At 36.8% G+C, this 20,848-nt stretch overlaps 1 long non-coding RNA gene across 1 annotated transcript; it reads right to left on the bottom strand.

Annotated features, from left to right (window-relative positions):
• Window positions 1-579: 579 nt before the first annotated feature.
• On the bottom strand, window positions 580-15,990 carry LOC118763765. The gene is made up of 3 exons (XR_004999519.1): window positions 15,979-15,990; window positions 11,552-11,553; window positions 580-674 (listed from the first exon to the last, which is right to left on the bottom strand). It is a non-coding gene; the product is annotated as an uncharacterized LOC118763765 (long non-coding RNA).
• Between the last annotated feature and the right edge of the window lie 4,858 nt (window positions 15,991-20,848).

Raw genomic sequence — 20,848 nt, 5'->3', positions numbered from 1 at the left:
AAACACAATATGTACTATTTATATCCTAAATATATATCTAAAAAAAACAAACAAATCCAGTGTTAAAACTGTTGCACCACGAATTCTTTTAAATATCTTTTTATTTACCGACCTGTACTTTTCACAGATGTTCTGAAAAGTTTACCACTGGATTTTTTCAAGAAAACTCTTGTACTATTTTCCATATGAATTTATATATATATATTTAAAAAATTATCTGAAGAAGATCACCTTATCAACAGATGTTGCTCTATAGAAATTTTATAAGCTTTTATTAATTTTGTATTTGTTCAGACGTTGTTGTATACCCATATATGGGGTCCAGGAATTACCGTCAAGTTATTATGTACGTGACCGGAACACAGCCTCATAGAATCAATTGCCTGAGGACAGGAAACGAGAAATAAGAAGTAACGCACAAACACCCGCACCCATCCTATAGACTCACACACACAATATTTATAATATATGTATATATATAGGGTACTACATATGCACCCGCGTCGTCAAAAATACAAGTGAAAATACTTCTGAGCTACAGAAGGATCACTATAATAATACAGGCATGAGACAAGAAAAAAATTAGTGAACAAGTATAACATCTTACCTCCGCCAAGGATGCAGGAGGAATGCTGGTTAATTTGATATCATGATTTCGAAGTTAGCACCAAAGTCTCCTCCGTCAAATCTGCCCGAATTTCCTCAGTCAAATCTGCCAGGGACAGCTACTAGAACTATCATGCTTGTAAATTCATTTGTAAATTAATAATATCAAGGGTAATAAGATTTAGATGGTAAATATTTTTACCAAGGGTAATAGGATTTAGATGGTAAGTGTTTTTATTTTTCATTCCCTTCGAAGTTTTATCCCTAATAGTGGTTTGGAATTTAACTGTTCTGTCTAAAGTGCAGGGAGTCCTATGATGGATGCCTCTTATGTGTTTAAATGCACTCTGTATTTATATGAATAATATATAGTCTGTTGACTAAATTTTTACACGCTAGGCCACTGGTAGTAGAAATTCTTAATATTTCTTATTACCCTTGATATTATTAATTATTGATTAATTTTTTTCTGGATAATTTTCGAATTGAAAAGCCGGCATTTTTATTTACTGCCTACAAGGTGCTGCGCTTGCGCGATAAATTAAAAAAATTAGAATGTATAAGCTCGAGGCATATACTGGATTGCATAGTGTATATATGTTTAATCTAAGGTGTACTTGCTGAAGAAGACTTCGCCTAGCAAATTATTTCATTTGCTAAAAAAAGTCTGAAACCATGCTCCAGGATTTAGATGGTAAATGTTTTAACATTCATTCCCATTATTACAGTACAATTGACAGGACCGTTAACATACCGGACAAAATACTTAACGGCATTTCTTCCAGATCCTTTCTTTTTGTGTTCAATTCCGCTGAAGTCGACTTTGTTGTCGATAAAATAAGGTACCAGTCAAATACTAATTTTAGGTCTTGTGCCTATGGTAGAAAAAAATATTACATGACTGTACACTAAATGACCATATCGTCATACTTCACGAATATACACTACAATACATAATACTATACTGATATATTTTACAAAACTGTTACAACTCGTATAAAATACTGCGAATTGGTAAAGCCGTTGAACAAAAACCTAGGGGCATTTGTTCCGGTTTCCTGCGCTCTGAGTTCAAATTCCACCTAGTACTACTTTACCCATCACTCTTTGAGTTCAATTAAATGAAAAAACAAACAAACTAATATTCCATCCAATGGATTTGTCGAGAGTGTTGGAGCATCAGAAGGGTTACCTTTCAGTATTTGCTTCAACTCTTTGCGTTTGAGTTATGGCGTAACAGACTCAATTCATCGCCCGTTTTATATCCACCTTGCATGCATGCCTTTAGTGAAATTCACATCCTTGCGAACAATTGGATCAGGTCTTCATTTGCAAATGAAAATGCCCAACGACATAATCTCTATAAAACCATATGCAAAAAAAAAAAGGAAAAAGAAAAAAGTTTATGTCAAGGTCATAACAGTTATTTAATATAAAAAAATACCTACTAATTTGTATGATTAAGGATTCATTACCGTTAGAGGTGTAACGATGCAGGTTCACTTTACGTTGTGATTCACCTCTGATATACCTGCTACACAGCTGCTCGACCTACCAGAAATAGCAGCTAAGTCCCTCTCAGACCACTGTCCTAAAATAGAAAGAAATATAAGACGTCATATAATCTAGTCGGGGATACTCGTAAAAAGACAAAACGGTTACTGTTGGAACATCTTTGACTAAAGTTTTCACGATCAATATTGACCTGGGTTAAAACATTAGCAATTGGATCCAGATCAAATAAAAGTGCCATAACCAAAACAAAATCCTTCATCTTGAACGATTTACATTCTTTGTTTAACTGCATTCTACCACTCGTTATGAGTATGCAGCTGCACAGATTACTTATACCTATTTCTTTTAAATAAAAGAAAGCACAGACGTGGCTGTATGGTAAGAAGCTTGCTTCCCAACCACATGGTTTCGGGTTCAGTCCCACTGTGTGGCACGTTTGGCAACTGTTTACCACTATAGCTTCGGGCTGACCAAAGCCTTGTGAGGGGATTTTAGAAAGCGGATACCGAAAGCTCATACATATATATATATATATATATATATATATATATATGAATATATATATATATATATATATATATATATATATATATATATATATATATATATATATATATATGAATATGTGTGTGTGTCTTTGTGTTTGTCCCCACCAACGCTTGACAATCGGTGTTGATATGTTTACGTCCCCGTAATCTAACGGTTTCGGCAAAAGTGATCGACAGATAAGTACTAGACTTAAGTCCCGAGGTCGATTTGTTCGATTAAAATCCCTCAAGGCGGTTCCCCAGCCCAGCTAGGCGTCGCCTAACGATTGAAATAAGTAAAAGATAAAAAGAGAAAAGACATACTTAATACACAGTACTATACTGATGTGCATTACAAAACTGTTACAATTCACGTATAACACACGGCAAATCTGTAAAGCCGTAAGCAAGTGTCTAGCGGTATTTGTTTCAGCTTTCTGTGCCCGAGATCAAATTCCGATAAAAAGACGTTACAAAGGCGCAGTTCTAAAAGGTAAAAAGCAACAATCTATCTCCTGGCATTGAGAACTGTGAGCTATTGTTATTTGAGGTCAGTCAGAGATGGTATTTAACAATATAAAAATAACCTAGTATTTTTCGTTGACAAAATTTCAGCTTCGTGCGATTTATGTCATTTCCAGTGTCATAAAGCCTGCTTCTATTTCTTAAAGTTTAGATAAAAGGGGCATTCTTACTATGGTACGACAAGTTCATTTACTGTAAATACGATCTCTGAGGTTAAGTGAGATAAAGAGAAGCCTGTTGTGATAACAGGTAATGCGATCAAAAAGAATGTTAGGGAAGTGCAGATAATGTAAGAGATTAATCCGAATTCTTACTTAAAATGATAATGAGTAATACTATATTGTTGAAAGAACAAAACATAGACATTGCTAAATAAATTGTTCACTCAGGTATGCGTTTATACATATATTAGATTCTGTTTTGCTTTTTTGGGGGATATATTTTGGGATCTCTGCTTTGTACAGAAATCTAGAGGAACGGCGTTCTCTTGGGATGAAGTGGGCAGAGTGGTTAATGCAAAGTCAGTGGAGATGGCGGACACAAAATGGCTTCGATGAGGGGGAGAGACAACTGAGTTGAGAGAGCTAGAGTAAAAGAAGGAACGTGACCAGCCAGTTTCGTGGTAGAGAGTGGACATAACACGTTTGTAGACCAAAGGTATGGCGGCGAGCTATTTTCATGTTAATAATTTGGGTGGCTTTTTTTAATGATAATCATGTTTACGTTTACAGAAACATTCGTCCATAGAAATTGGAAAAATATTTATGATGAGTTCATATATTCTGAAGTAATGTTATTAGAAGATGCTCTTTGATAGTGAATATGTGGCACTCCGTCGGTTGCGACGACGAGGGTTCCAGTTGATCCGATCAACGGAACAGCTTGCTCATGAAATTAACGTGAAAGTGGCTGAGCACTCCACAGACACGTGTACCCTTAATGTAGTTCTCAGGGAGATTCAGCGTGACACAGAGAGTGACAAGGCTGGCCCTTTGAGATACAGGTAGAACAGAAACAGGAAGAAAGAGTGAGAAAAAGTTGTGGTGAAAGAGTACACCAGGGTTCGCCACAACCCCCTGTCGGAGCCTCGTGGAGCTTTATATGTTTTCACTCAATAAACACTCACAGCGCCCGGTCTGGGAATCGAAACCGCGATCCTATGACCGCGAGTCCGCTGCCCTAACCACTGGGTTATTGCGCCTCCACATTGAATATGTAGACTATTTAAAAAAGATAGTGGAAGCTACAATTGGTTTGTTGCGTTGATGACATGGAAACAATGATAGCTTACTATCTTTTATAATGAAAGATGGTGCGTTTTGCTTAAATTCTCTCTATCACCCATTCTTCATTTCCTACGTTTACATATATTATCTACTTACAGAGTAACCTACTCTATAAAAGAAACCGATAGAATAAGTGCTATGCTTAAAAGAAATAAGTATCTTTTATCGTTCACTTGGTTAAGTCATTAGACTGCGGCCATTCTGGTGCACCACCTTGAAGAATTTTTTAGTCGAATGTACTTATTTAAAAAAAAAATGTAGTGTCTGATTTAACGATTTCACACACACACACACATACACACACACGCACACGCACGCGCACACACACACACACATACACACGCACGCGGTTTGTAACTGTTCATTTTATTGTTTCTGAGGATAACACGGACATACACCAAATCAATGTACTTTATTATAAGACATGGATAGATAAATAAAAGCAGTCTTTAGAATATTCGTGATTTATTCTTTGTTGTAGAATAACTGAAAGAAAGTATTGCTAATGAAATGAAATAAGATTAGTCGAGTAATGTGAATAATTTACTCCGTCTATTAAAGCATTCGCGGTCAACAGTTTTGGCGTGATTTCTGATATACTTAGCAATTCGGTCTTCTACCCTTCCTTATCTCACCGCCGTGAATGCGAAAACAATGTAAGTACGTAACTACTCTACTTAGACATAACGAAGTCTACAGAATTCATTAAAGATAACAAGGAACGAAGCAAAATTCCACAGATTCTCTATCTGGAAGCTACGACTTATATCATGTTGATCGTACTAAATCTAGTAAATCATGTCGGCGATGACGAAGACAACGAAGTTCAGTAATTAAGATAAAACAACTTTTACAGTCCACAGCTGTCGCAATTGTTATAAAGAAAGCGTTAACTTGCAGAACAATAATATATATATATGTACATTCTTGACGTTTGCGATCACAAGTGATTTGGTGGAAGGATATCTCGTGTATTTTCATCACTTATATAAACAACAGTCAAATTCTTTTAGTTTTGGGGGAGATGGTCGCCTTTATGAATGGCTAGTGATGGGAAAAGTTATCTTTAACTAAACCGTCAGTTTTCACAAAGATAATGATTGTCATTGCAAAGGTATTGTAAAACAAAGCCCACCAACACACACACACGCGTGTATATATATATATATATATATATATATATATATATATATATATATGTATGTATGTATGTATGTATGTATGCGTATATACATATATGTATATGTATATACATACATATGTATGTATTTATATATATTTATAAACACACGCACATATAAATATATACATATATAAATATATATATATATTATATATATGTATAGATACATACATACATATATATATATATTTATACATACCTACATATATATTTACACACACACACACACACACACACACACATAGGAGCAGGGGTGGTTGTGTGGTAAGGAGTTTCCCTCCCAACCAAATGTTTCCGGGTTCAATATGACTGATTGGCACATCGAGCAAGTGTCTGTTACTATATATCCCTGGACAGACCAAAACCTTGTGAGTAGATTTGATAGACGGAAAATGAAAGAAGCCTGTTGCTCGCGTGCGTGTATGCAGAAACGTTTGTATACGTATTAGAGAGAGAGAGAGAGAGAGAGAGAGAGAGAGAGGGAGGGAGAGAGAGAGAAAGAGAGAGAGATAAAGAAAGAGAGGGAGGAAGGTAGAATTACAGAGCTGTGAGGTATTTTGATATTTTATTATTGGTTTAATCACGAGACTGGAGGCAAGCTGTAGCACCACCTTCAAGTATTTAGACACTCATATTTGTTTCTGTCTGGTACTTAGGTCGTCAAATACGAAATTTGTAGTAAGGTATATGGTAAACATTGACAGCTGCTCATTTTGCGCTATGATTATATTTTGACAAGCTTTATTTTTTGTTAGAAAGCTGGCACATCTATTTCCTTATTCTAACTCATTTTACGCTTGATAAATATTTATAAATCGTTTCTTTCCTATTTTTGTTTAGAGATGGATAAGTCGGAAATTCGTATAGTTTCGAAATATGAGTTCTTTCTTGGAAATATAGCATCACAGACAGCTCGGAATATTTATGGAGTATTTCATTCTAATGTTATTACACAGCAGTCAGTATCAAATTGGTTTGCAAAATTTCATTCAGTTAACTTTGACCTCACAGATGAGCAACGCGGTCGACCAGAAACAAAGATGGATGATGACGGACTGAAAGCCACTGTTGAGTTAGATCCATCTCAGAGTGCCCGTGAATTATCGTTGTTGTTTGGTGTTAGCAAGCAAACAATATTGACTCATCTAGTTCCAATCGGTAAAGTGAAAAAGTTGAATAAGTAGGTTCCACATGAACTCAATGAAAATCAGAAACAACAACGTTCGGAAACCCACATTATGCTACTTTCTCGTCACAAAAATGAATCCTTTTTGAATCGAATTGCAACATGCAATGAGAAATGGATTCAATACAACAACCGTAAACGTTCAGCACAATGGTTGGACAAAGACGAGCCACCAAAACACTGTCCAAAAAGAAAAATTCATCAAAAGAAGCTGATGGTGTGTGTTTGGTGGTCTGGCGCAGGTGTGATCCATTATGATTTCATTAAACCTGGCTCATCAATCATGGCCGAAGTATACTGCAACCAACTGGACCAAATGATGCAGAAACTTACAAAAAAAAAAACGGCCTAGATTAGTCAACAGATCCACCCCTATTTTATTGCAAGACAACGCCAGACCACACATCACAAAAATGACATTGGCGAAACTACAGGAGTTGGAGTTGGAAGTTCTCTATTATGCACCATATTCATCTTATCTTGCTCCCACTGACTACCACTTCTTCCAGAATTTGGATAAATTTTTTGATAAGGAAAACAAATTAATTCCGACGATGCTGTAAAACACGTCTTCTAAGATTTTATTAACTCTAGATTGCCAGGCAATTATAGTTCCGGGATGCACAAGCTACCATTGAAATGGCAAAAATGTATTGACAACATGGGTGCATACTTTGATGAATAAAACTATTCCTTGTATTTATAAAACATTAGCAATTTTTTTTCTTTTCTACAAATTTCATACTTGACGACCTAATATTTTATCGAAATCCATATTTTTTACTCCTGTCAAAGATTTTCTTTTTAAATTGTGTTCAAAGTATTATAAGTAAAATCACGACCCCTCTAAACTCAGCACTCCCGTATCACTCCCTTGAAATTTGTCAATTCCTTGGGAGCACACAAAATCTTTCCATTTCCTAATTTCATATCAACGATAAACAGCTGATAAATGTCCTAATTTCATGTCTACAATAAACAGCCTTTCTTACTATCTTGTATAAAAATGCATTTGAAGGCCAGGTTGAAAGATAGGACAGATTATAATCTCTCTAAACACTATAATTAACTTTTAATGGTACCCTACAATCTACTCACGTTTTGCAAAAACGTAAATGAAAAACAAAATAAGAAATTGTTTTAATTAAACAGAAACCAATTTGCCCAAAGGCGTAGTTATATGGAAATCACTAAAACAGGCAAGGACTTATATAATTCTTCCTACTAGAGGCACCATGCTTGAAACTTTTGGGGAAGATGTTAGTCGATTACATCGACCTCAAGTACTCAACTAGTACATATTATATCGACTTCTAAAGAATGAACGGCAAAGTTGACTTCGGCAGAATTTGAACACAGCTGAAAGAAATTCCGCTAAGCATTTTGTCTGGCGTGGTAACGAGGACTTAAATAATCCTTTCTACTAAAGGTACAAGGCCTGACATTTTTGGGGAGAGGATAGTAGATTACTTCGGCCCCGGTGCTTCACCGGTACTTAATTTATCGACCCCGAAAGGATGAAAGGCAAAGTCGACCACGGCGGAATTTGAACTCAGAACATGAAGACGGACAAAATAAACGAGGACTTACATAATGAACTCTATTGCAATGCTACTTAAAGTGGTGGTCTGCGGACCGGTGCCAGTCCGTGAGCCATCAGCTGCTGGTACACGGTGAATTTCCAGAAAAGAAAGAGACATTATAAAATGCTTATGTGATATTGTATTATTTGAGGCGAAACGCTTGCGGTTTTGTTACTGGTGATTAATTCAGTGGTGTATTTTTGCTTCAAGGTTAGTGTTGGAATTGTTGTTGAAATTGTTGTTGTTGCATTCTTTTCTTTGTGTTGTTAGTAATACCATTATGCGTATGGCACAGAGAGTGAACTTTTATTCCCCCTTGTGAGGGGAAATTATCCATTTTTTGTGGCGTTTTTCCACAATTTATTTTTTTGAAAATGAATACTTCCCCTGTAGAGGGAAAAGAAAAAAACTGTGAAAAGAACTGTGGAATATTAAGTATGCTGACGGCAGAAAAACTTGTCGAACCGGCAAAAAAGATTAATTTTGCAGTTGTGGCTGGAGTGAAAAAAGAAACTATGTATTGACAAAAATGTTCCAATGCAGCACCAAAACATGTTTTCAAAGGAGGGATATGACGTAAAGGCCACCCTCCCGAGTGAAATTATAGAAAAAACAGCAAAAAAAAAAGTCGCATTCAAAATTCTTGTAAAGGAAAAGAAACTAGACGAAGCACCAAAAGAAGCTATAGAAAAATGTCTACAGCCGATATGGCAGGACATAGAATATCTGACCAGAGGCAAACAATTTGCCACTATAGTAGTGTATTTCAAAAGTGAAGAGAAAGCAAAAACATACTCAGTACAACCTTTGAGAACCACGGACATTGTGTTGCTGCCAACATACTTAGGCAGGCGCATATAAAAAATCACGATAGACGAGATCCCGCCAGAAATAAACGTTTCCTGGCTACTCCCAGCCCTACTAATAGGGATAGAAGAAGAAATAACGATAATACACCAGCAGAACTGGAAGGAGCAAGGCCTCGAGGTCATTATCCAAGCGGCGCCACAGACCCTGGAAAAGATCGTAGAGAACATACACCTCGGAGAAGAAACCACCTTACGGGTAATGGTGGAAAGGAGAAGACCCCGGTATTTCGAATGTGGAGAGAAAGGCCACATTCGGGCAAACTGTCCTACTCGTAAGGTGGAGACGGCCCAAAAAGAGGACGCAGAAGAGACAGAGACACAGAAGACCGACCAGCAATGAAAACACTCAACCAGCTGGGAGTGAAGACGGATGCTCTACATTAAAAAGGAAGAATTTAACCAAAAGGAAGGACCCAAATCCCACCCCCTCAACATCCAGCTCGAACAAGAAAAAAGCTCCCTCAACATACACACACGAAACTCAAACTACCTCTCCCCACCACTATTCACCAAAAAAAAACACCAATATCCCCTCCTTCCAACCCTGATAAACTCCCCTCTCTCTTACTCCAATCCCCATCCTCCAGTCCCGATATCCCTTCCCCACGTACATCCCCTCCGCCCAGCCCAGGAAAATCATCCCTCCCCTCCAGTCCCGGAAAAAAATATAGCACAAGTTACTATTAGTGGCAATAAATGCCACGAATGAACAATTAACATCTAGAATTAAAAATATTCCTACAGCAGAAATCTTCAAAGAACATTACACAAAACTTCCAAATAGACGATATAAACCTTGCAATATTAAAATCATATTTCCCCACAGACATAGCCCCCACCTCCGAGGTTGGACTTCAGTAAGTCCGTGTCAAACCACCCCACGGGCCCGGCTAAAGTAAAAGGACAAGACCGAAAGTCACTGATGCCAAGGTAAGTAGATGGCTTGTATTCATGTTGGTTGTTTGAATGTGCGTGGCCTGGGGTCAAGCTGGAAGCAAGGTCGCTTCCTTAATGACATCAGGTTGTGCAATTTGGATGTCATTGTTGCTACGGAAACCCAGTTAAGGGGGCCAAGAGATCTCCTCCCGCTATTTGATGGCTACGAGAGTTTTTTTCTCTCCGGGCTGTTCTACTAGCGGGAGTAGGGTGTTGGTCCTGTTAAAAAGAAACCGGGTTTCTGAGAAAAAGTTAATTTTTTCAGATCCAGAAGGTAGGTTGGTCGTCATGGATTTAATGCTCAGTCGTGGTAAGATTATCAGACTTGTAGCAATTTATGCACCCACGGGCAAAGTGAGTACTTTCGGAACCCGGAGTAGTTTGCGGGTACATCACATTGTCTAGTTGTGCTAAGAGATTATAACAAATTCTGCGACGCACGCGTAGATTATGCTGGCTCGTGTTCTGATAGAAGAGGTAATGCTTGCTTCCTGGAACTACTAAGTCATTTTGAGATAGCAGATCCTTATAGGTGGGAGCGGTGAACCGGACAGTAGGAGGGACCTAACGGACTTGCTCACCGGGCTACCGCGCCTATCGGGGCAGGACGCGGAGCGTTGTGAAGTCCAGTAGCTAGCGTAGTCTAACACTGGAGTCGAAATAGAAAGATCAAGTATTTCTTCATGCAAGCTCCATGAGAAGGGCTTGTGCCATGGGCAGGTAGTCTTAGATTCAACTTTCTCCAGGTGGAGAAACCTTCCTTGCTAAAATTTGAAATTGACAACAATTGTTCCTCTGAAAAAAAAAAAAAAAAAAAAAACAGTAGCAAATTCCCCAGTTTAGAGTATAACAACCAATTCCTCTCCACAATTTCCCTGATCGTACAAATTATCTTAAACCACTGTTTGGAAAAGGAACATCCGTCTTTCTGGGTCATGTTGCTCTATTGTCATGTTTAATCTTCCAGGAACCATTTTCTCCAAGAACAAAACTTATTTCTTTGGGAAAATGTACTAAAATCTCTTTATCTTCCACGTTCGATTTCCTGTGTGATACGCTGGGAAAATGCTTCCTACTATATCCACAGTTATACATACATACACACGTGCACATACATATACACATAGTTTGTGTGTGTGTATGTGTGTGTGTGTATGTGTGTGTATGTATGTGTGTGAGTTCCTTTATGTCCTAAGTTAACTTAGCCATCCAATAAATAGATATCTATAGAATTAAACGGGTGTTATCCCAGTTAGCTGCAGTCTAATGAGCGAAACCAGTAAACTTGCCTCGGCAAGAGAAGTTGTAGAGCAAACGCGTCAGCCGTTATTTAACTGCTGAGCGTGATCTGTGCAGTGATCATCAGTTCGACGTTCGTTCTGGATTGACCCAGTTTAATTTGTTGTACGTGGGCGTAGGACAGTAGATGATGATTAACATAGACATGAATACCATAAACAAGAAGTCTTTCACTAAAAAAGAAAGAGCATTAAATCTGCAGTGAAACGAAATTTTGTTATAGCTCCAACTAAAAATTACTTAAATGTTTTCGTGATGGTTGGATAACGAATAAAATAACAGATTGAGTGTCGGCTAATGACTGTGAGTCTAATCTTTGGTTTAGTCAAATAATATATATATACTAGCAGTATCACCCGGCGTTGCTCGGGTTTGTAAGGGAAATAACTATATAAGCATTTTTAGAGATGTAAAGTATAATAGCCATCTCAATATGGCTAACCACAAAGGGGGTGGGTGGTGTTACTGTAGTTTTTTACGTTCTGAGATTTAATAATAAATTTTTAGAGAGTTACTTCCCTTATATATGCCAAAAATGCATTAAAAATGAGAAAAATTGATGGTAAATTTTTTTTAAATCGTAGACTCATCGTAGACGCGCGCTAATACCCAGAAGGGCTCGATATGAATCACGACTATAAGATACCCGGTTTTGGTTAAAATGCACCGCAAAATGTGGGAGTAGTTAGGAATCTAAATCGTAGGAGACAGACATCACACAACCTCACTTTTATATATAAAGATATACTTAAACAAGAATCTTGTTGACTGTAACTTCCAAGTTTCGGCCACCTAAGCCATTCGACAGACTGGCCGAAACTTCGAAGTCACTGTCAACAACAACATTCTTATTTAAGAATAATAAATTTATACTCTACAATAGTATAGAGCAACCTAGCAGATTAATGTAAATTTGTCTTTATTATAACTGAACATAAACAAATTTACACATGCACACTCACATACTCTCTCTCTCTCTCTCTCTCTGGCTCATGCGGAATGAGAAAACTATATGACAAATAGGGAACAATTAACAGCAGAATATCCATACTGACGACAGACTGAGAACAATGTTCGGATCCTTTCGGTTTGAACGGCAGTTTTAAAAAATAATTTCCACGTAACTAAACACTTTTAAACTTCGTATACTGGTAGAATATGTCGCATAAAACATCTTTTTCTCTTGGCCTTATTGAGAAAATTCTGTAGTTTGTAAGATATTTGTAAGATATTTTCTTCATTTTGGTAATTTCAACCAATCAATGACGTCTATTGAGGTGAAAACATCTGCCGTAAAATTTTCTGGCGGTGAAATATGAAAATGTCCCTCGTTTAAGAAACAGATTGGGTTTATTTACATTTCTGAAGAAAAAAAGATACCCTTCCCCCCACCCCTAACCCTAACCTAAACCCTAACCCTAACCTTAACCCTAACCCAACCCCTAACCCTAACTCTAACCCTAACCCTAACCCTAAAACAGATTGAAATCCAATAGATCGATACTAGGGTCATAATTATGGGTGGACACTAAAGAGGGAACGGTTTTGTTATCCAGCTCTGTTTACGAGTGACCCCTCAGTTTATGGCCACAGGGTATCTTTTTTTCTCATAAAAAAACAGGGACATTTTCATATGACGCCGCCATAAAATGTTACGGCAGAAATCGTTTTCAGACGTCACTGATTGGTTGAAATTGCCGAAATGCAAGAAATTAAAGACCAAATATCTTACAACTATAGAATTTTCTCAATAAAGCCAAGAGAAAAAGATGTTTTATAAACACATTCTACCAGTATACGAAGTTTAAAAGTGTTTAGTTACGTGGAAATTATTTAAAAAAAACTGCCGTTCAAACCGAAAAGATCCCAATGTTCTATAAATTTAAGAAAGGGTTCAGATTAGAATTCCGAGAAAATTACCGAGGCAAGAAGTCTGAAACATGACTTTGACGACAAAGATCATAACGGTAATCTAAATATATCATTTATAAAAAAAGTTTGGTGAGATTTTATCTTAATAGATTAGTCAGCGGAGGCTGGGTAGGGGAAATGAATACGACCTGTGAATAATGTCCGATCACTTGTTGATGTCGCTTCGATCATATATAAATCTCCTTTTGAAGTAAACACGTAGGCGTGGAGGAAATTCCGGAAGGTCGAAGCTCTGCAGAAGAGGGATTGGTCCATGTGTTTTACGCGTGGCTTTGGAATTAGAGGAAGAGGTAAGTGATTCAAGATGGAGTAGGTGTGACTATGCTAACTAGTTCAGACAGAGAGGGTATTATTGATACTTAGAAAAACGACAAATATGTTGAGTCATTCACCTAATCAGTCAGCTTGCTTTATTTTTGGTGCAGTATAGGTAATAATGTTGGTATTACTTGGGCTTTGTAAAGGGTCAACAATTCATCAGAGTTCAAACACTTTAAATACGTTCTGTTTCTGAAGAAATTTAATCTTTAGGATTAAGTTTTAGATGTGTTATGTATGTTGCGTTCACAAGCTTGAAGGATTTATCCAAAATCTTTCACGAATGCCAAATATGGAAAGGTGAACTTCGCTACATAAGATCCTTAATAACAGACATAATGTCAATTTGACTCATTCACAAAATCCATTTGACTCAGTCACGTTAGTAAAATATATAATCTAAATTAAGAAGAACTGAATTCAAAAATGATTTAGTACCGAAGTGTTTATATCAGAATTATTTTGAAGAAAAGTATTAGTCGTCTTCAGAGCTGGTAGAGCGGACTATAAATACGGAGGCGGTTTGTTTTTTCCTTTCTTTATTTCCAAGATGAATCGTGGAAATATATTACATAACAGCCCGGGGGATTTGAATTTTTGAAATTAGAATCTCAGTTGACTTGATGTCAGCTTAATTTTTGTAACACGTACATCAGTAATATGCTGTAACTGTCAGTCAAAAAGCTGAGTAGAACATTTCTAAACCTCGTGATTAGACAAGCCTGCTGTATCTACCTACCCACTTCCTTTCCACTCCCACAATTGAAAGCATAATTATGAGTATGTGTCCGTCTATGCGTGCGTATGTATATGATTTATGCATATATGTATATATATATCAAGAACAATCTTACTTAGAAAGGGATGCGTGCGTTCCGTCATATAATATATTAATAAATAAAACATATACATATATATATATGTACGTACCTACCTCTACATGTATATATACACGCATATATGAGTACAGGACACCAAAAAAACGTCGAACACAATGAGAAACGAAAACATAGACACAAACCAAAGGAACTGGACAATTTTCTTAAACAACAAAAAAATAGAGTACAGGACAAATAACACAAGGAAAAAACCCCTTCTTCAGTCGCCATGGTTTCATCTACTCTACGTTTCGAAGGTGAAGGCGAGACGTATCTTCGATAGAAACTTTCCTTCCTGCGAAAAGCAAATCAAATAAAATTTGAGATCTTTTTGCAGAGGGGTAAAAATGGTAACAAAAACAGGACAGTAACGACAGTACAAAATATAAGCAGTAAAAGACAGGACAAGGAAAATAACAAGACAAGAAGGGCTGTTAAGCCGAATGAAAAAAGTATTACGAACGCTATTTCTGTGGACGGCGAAGGGGGCAAAGAAAATTGCCGTCCACACCTCAAGAAGGTCAGGCGAGAAAGAAGGTGGCAAGGCTCTCGTCGCGGGTTAACAGCGGGAGGGAGGAGGAGGAGTAAGAGAAAGGGAGAGAAGAAAGGGGAATGGTTGTGAGGAAACCAGAAAGAATGAAGAATGAGAGAGAGGGAGAGAGAGAGAGTGAAGAATGAGAGAGAGGGAGAGACAGTTAAGTAGAATAAAAGGAAATCAAAGAATGAAGGCTGAGAAAAAAAGGGGACAGAAAGGTTAAGAGTGCGCATCGAAATTAATATCAAGAACAATCTTACTTAGAAAGGGATGCGTGCGTTCCGTCATATAATATATTAATAAATAAAACATATGCATATATATATATATATACATATATGTACGTACCTACCTATATATATATATATAGTTAATCCAAACAAGAAAGCACAAAAAAACACAACAACGCGAGGACGTGGAACAAATATAGTATTATTGGACGCTCAGGAAGGAAGGGAAGAAGGAGGTTTTAACGTTTCGAGCGAAGCTCTTCGTCGGAAACATAGGAGAAGGAAAGATCCAAGGAAGGGAAGACAGAGGAAAAAAATCGCCAACGGTACATACGAGGTCACACATACATACATGCATGCATACATACATACATACATACATACATACATATATGTGGCTTAGTGGTTAGGGCATTCGGCTCACGACTGTAGGGTCGTGAGTTCCATTCCCGGCGACGCGTTGTGTTCTTGAGCAAGACACTATATTTCACGTTGCTCCTGTCCACTCAGCTGACAAAAATGAGTTGTACCTGTATTTCAAAGGACCGGCCTTGTCGCACTCTGTGTCACGCTGAATCTCCCTGAGAACTACATTAGGGGTATACGTGTATGTTGAGTGCTCAGCCACTTGCACATTAATTTCACTAGCAAGCTGTTCCGTTGATCGTATCAGCTGGGACCTTATATATATATATAATATATATATATATATATATATATATATAATATATATATATATAATATTAATTAGAGACAAAACCACTATTTTGCAAATCAAACAAAGAAAGACTTAATCCAATACATAAAAAAATTTAATATAAATTAAATAAAATTAAATTCGCCACTACAATTGTTTCGTGTCTCTTCTAAGGACATTCATCAGGTGGATTTCAGATCTTCTATTCAATTTTAAGTTATGTATATATATGTATATATATATATATATACATATATATATACATATATATATACATATATATATGTATGGACAAACAAAAGAAAGCACAGGTAATTAAAATAATCAATCTCTCGAATAAAGAACTTACACCTAACGAAATAAGCATACTTTCCAAAGGACTTAAATTTACACCAACTCCACAACGTTCAAATTACTATGAAATGTTAGTTAGTTAGTTAGTTAATTTTTTTGCTCAAAAAGCAAAAAGCAAGGCCATGTAGGGGGACATGGAGTTATGTACAGGGTGGTGTTCGTGTAAAGAGTTCAGGCCACTTGAGGTCAAGGGAGAAATGAAAGACGATATTTTGGAATTTTGTAGGAAACTAAGACTTGCCGAGGAATTTCATGGCAAACAAATATATGATGAATCAATAGCTAGAAACTACAGCGATTACACCCCTTCCAAGGGAAAGAATAAAGCCTTAGACCGCTATTGTGACTACATAACTAATTCCCCTTTTCAATTCACCAAGAAACAAAAATACAGCCAAAACTTTAACAAAAGAGTATGGAACGACCTCATCAAACTAAGAGAAGACAAAACAATAACAATTAAGGAGGCAGATAAGGGCAACGCGGTAGTTTTAATGAATACAAACGATTATAAAAATTTAGTGCTATCCCTATTAAGAGATGAAACATATTATGAAAGGGCCCAACATTATAATCAACCAAAAATAATGTATAACCTCAGGACATTAATCAACACATACCGCGAAGGACTCACGGACAAGGAGTACGAATACATTACTAACTTTAAGTGCAAATCAAGTTTGTTCTACGGTATCCCTAAAGTTCACAAAAACCAAATAATTAGTGAAACATGCAAAACATCTACTGACATACTCATCAAAATCCCTTCACCGAATGATCTTAAACTTAGACCGATAATAGCAGGCCCAGCATGTGAAACTCACCGCCTCAGCAACTTCTTAGACACACTTCTTAAACCTTTCCTAAAGCACATTAAAAGCTACGTAAGAAACGATATAGACATGCTTGACCACCTCCCAAAAACAGTCAATGAGAAAACCCTTCTAGTATCCTTCGACGTAATTAACCTTCATTCAAACATCCCTCACACCCTAGGAATAGAAGCGATCACTTTCTGGCTAAACAACTACTCCTTTGAACTCCCAACTCGCATAAATAAAGAACTTATAATAGAAGGACTTAGATTTATTTTAGAAAACAATTACTTTATTTTTGATAATAATTTCTACAGACAAAGATCGGGAACAGCGATGGGTACGCGTACTGCGCCTTCTTTTGCCAACCTAGTGATGGAATACCTCGAGAAAATACTCTACCAGAAAACACTCGAGAAATATGGAAACACTTTCTCCACCTATATCCAGAACAACTGGAAAAGATATCTCGACGACTGCTTCATCCTCTGGGATGAAAGTATAGAAAAACTTGAGGAATTTAAAATACTATTAAATGGAATAAATGAAAATATTCAGTTCGGGATAGATCATAACGAAGAAGAATTGCCATTTTTAAACATCTTCATTAAGAAAGTCGGCAACAAAATAGAGACAGATATCTATCATAAACCGACAGACTCCAAGCAGTATCTACCCTTTGATTCATGCCACCCAAGACACACTAGAATAAATGTCCCTTTTTGTTTAGCTAGAAGGATTTGCACCATAATATCAGACACAAACACCCGACACACACATCTCCAGGAACTTAGAACTACACTCATAAATAGAAATTATCCACAGCCCCTAATGGACAGTGCAATCCAACGAGCACTTAAATTAAGTATAGAAGACCTGAGACAAACAAAACCAAAAAAAGAAAGAAAAATTAAAAACCCTTCCCTACATCTCTACACAACCCACTTAATAATGAGGCCTTCAACATCATTCTACAAAGCACAGCCCTACTAAAGGGAGACCCAAAGATGAACCGGATCCTCGAAACACACACCATCATTAAAAGTAAACGGCAACCAAAATCCTTAAAAAAGATTTTAACCCAAGCTAAACTGCACTGAACAACAACCACAAAACCAGCAGTTAGAAAGCTCAACTGCGGAATCTGTGTCATCTTGGTAGAAGGTTCAGAATTCACATTAGAACAAGGCCATCAGTTTACCATCAGAACAAACTTCACCTGTGCATCAGAAAACTTAATTTACGTCTTAACATGCGCAGGGTGCAATAGGCAGTATATAGGCCATACAAAAAAACAGCTTACGAAAAGGATGGCGGTGCATAAATCCCAAATTAGAAATCCGGAATACAGGAAAATACCAGTCCGCGGACACATAGATAGATGTGCTTCAAATAAAAATCCCAAATTCACAACTTGCTCACTTTACAAATTCACTCAACACCAAAATAAAGAACTTTATTTCATTAGAAAATTCGGACCAAGTTTGAACACCCTGGGCCAGGAATATTAAAACAACCAATGAGCTGCTGCAACCCCAACCACCACCACGATTACTACTACTACGACCAACAGTCGCTGCTGCTACTGCCATTTCAGCCACTGGTCATTCGGACACATAAGACAGCAAAAAACAACCACGTGGATACTGTTGAGACCAGTAAGAAGCAATTATGAACTTTTTTATTACACTTAACTTTTAAAAATATTTTTGATAAGGTTCGTTTTTTCAAAAAGAACCGAAACATGTAAATTTTCTAAGAAAATTAAAATTTATCTTATATAGTGGCGTTTTCAAACTTATTTTTTAATAAATACATACATATATTCCACTACCCTCCTATTTCTTTGTCTCGCTCTGCACTCACAGGTCATTCTTCGACACCCATCCCTTCTCCTCTCTGATTCCTTCTTTCTCTCTCTTCTCTCTCTTTGTTGCGTTTTGTCCCCCTTTTTTCTCTCTCTCTCTTCCTTTGCTTCTCTTTCTTTTCTTTTCCCTCTTCTCTGTCACGTGACTGTTGGCCGAAATCTGCCTTTCAGCTCCTGACCCTCGTCGTGTTAACATCGTTGTTCTTCGTCCGCCGCTATAAAGGCTTTTTCCAATGCGCCAGAGAAAAAATTTGTTTGCTTGTTATCAGTCGTAAGACACTTGTTGTTTTCACCGTTAATGCTTCTGTATTTCATGTTTCTGTATTCCATTATTGTTTTGTTTTTTTTTATATCTGCCCCTTTTGCTGTCCTGGTGTTCGTATGCATTCGATCCTTCTCCAGGAAATCTACGCTTCCAGCTTAGTTTTTCTTGGAGGGCTGGCCGTGATCTAGTAATCTCAAGATTAATCAGCCGAAATTACTACGATGATCCGGTTCTTGACTGAAGACTGAGGGGTTCGAATGTCCTGTCCATGTTTATTGTATCGTCTTCTATGAGTTATACGTTCTTGTCCATGTTGTATTTTTCTACATACCCTAATATATATATATTATATATATATATATATATACATACATACATATTATATACATATACATATACACACACACACATATATATATATATATATATATATATATATATATATATATATATATATATATATATACATATATATAAATGCGTATCTGCATAATATGATAACAATCGTATGTGGAATTAAAGTATAACTCACACATGCAGCCACACTAATATTCACAGTGGGGTATAATCGCTTCCTTTCACTGACGAAAGCAGACTTAGTGGAATGTGCTTTAAAAATGATATTGAAAATAATATTTCGTAGTCTTGTAAACAATATTTTAGTCCTTTTTCCTTTTGTGTCACTTTTTGATTATTCGGTCTTGACGAGATGAGACAAGCCTTCAGTTTAACACAGCATCGAATAACTGGAATTTACTGGTAAAAATTCTCAGATTTTTATAGTCTTGTAAACAATATTTTAGTCACTTTTCCTTTTGTGTCACTTTTTGATTATTCGGTCTTGACGAGATGAGACAAGCCTTCAGTTTAACACAGCATCGAATAACTGGAATTTACTGGCAAAAATTCTCAGATGTTTATTCCCTTTAGGGTAGTTATGACATCAGAAAAAGGAAACGGGATTTACCGGTCAATACGTTCTGAGTTAAATATGATACACCCTAGATTTTTGTTTAAAGCTGGTAATAAATCACCCGGAATTATTTTAAAGGAAACCATGTATAGTTCTGCGATTTAAAAAATATGCCTCTCAAGGGTGGGTAAAAGTGATTCAGAAGGGTAGGACTCTTATGTGAGGCATCTTTTGAACTTTAGGGAATATAGATTGGATCTCAATCTTTTTGATTGGCCGTTTATAGAGTATTATACTACGTGCAAAGCGATGAAATAATCTAACTTCTCAAGAAAATTATGGGAACACATATTTCTCTCCTGATCAGGTTTTTAGATATATTAAAAAAACTTTTGCTTTTTGTAATTATTGAAAATTTTGAAATGTCATATCCTTATATTGAGATATTAAACATATTTTATTTAGGAGGGAAGCACTCCGTCGGTTACGACGATGAGGGTTCCGGTTGATCCGAATCAACGGAACAGTC

The sequence above is a fragment of the Octopus sinensis genome, linkage group LG6, assembly GCF_006345805.1.
Source record: "Octopus sinensis linkage group LG6, ASM634580v1, whole genome shotgun sequence".
NCBI classification, from domain to species: Eukaryota; Metazoa; Mollusca; class Cephalopoda; order Octopoda; family Octopodidae; genus Octopus; species Octopus sinensis.
The sequence above is the reverse complement of the archived record's forward strand: the minus strand, read 5'-3'. Positions and strand labels throughout refer to the sequence as shown.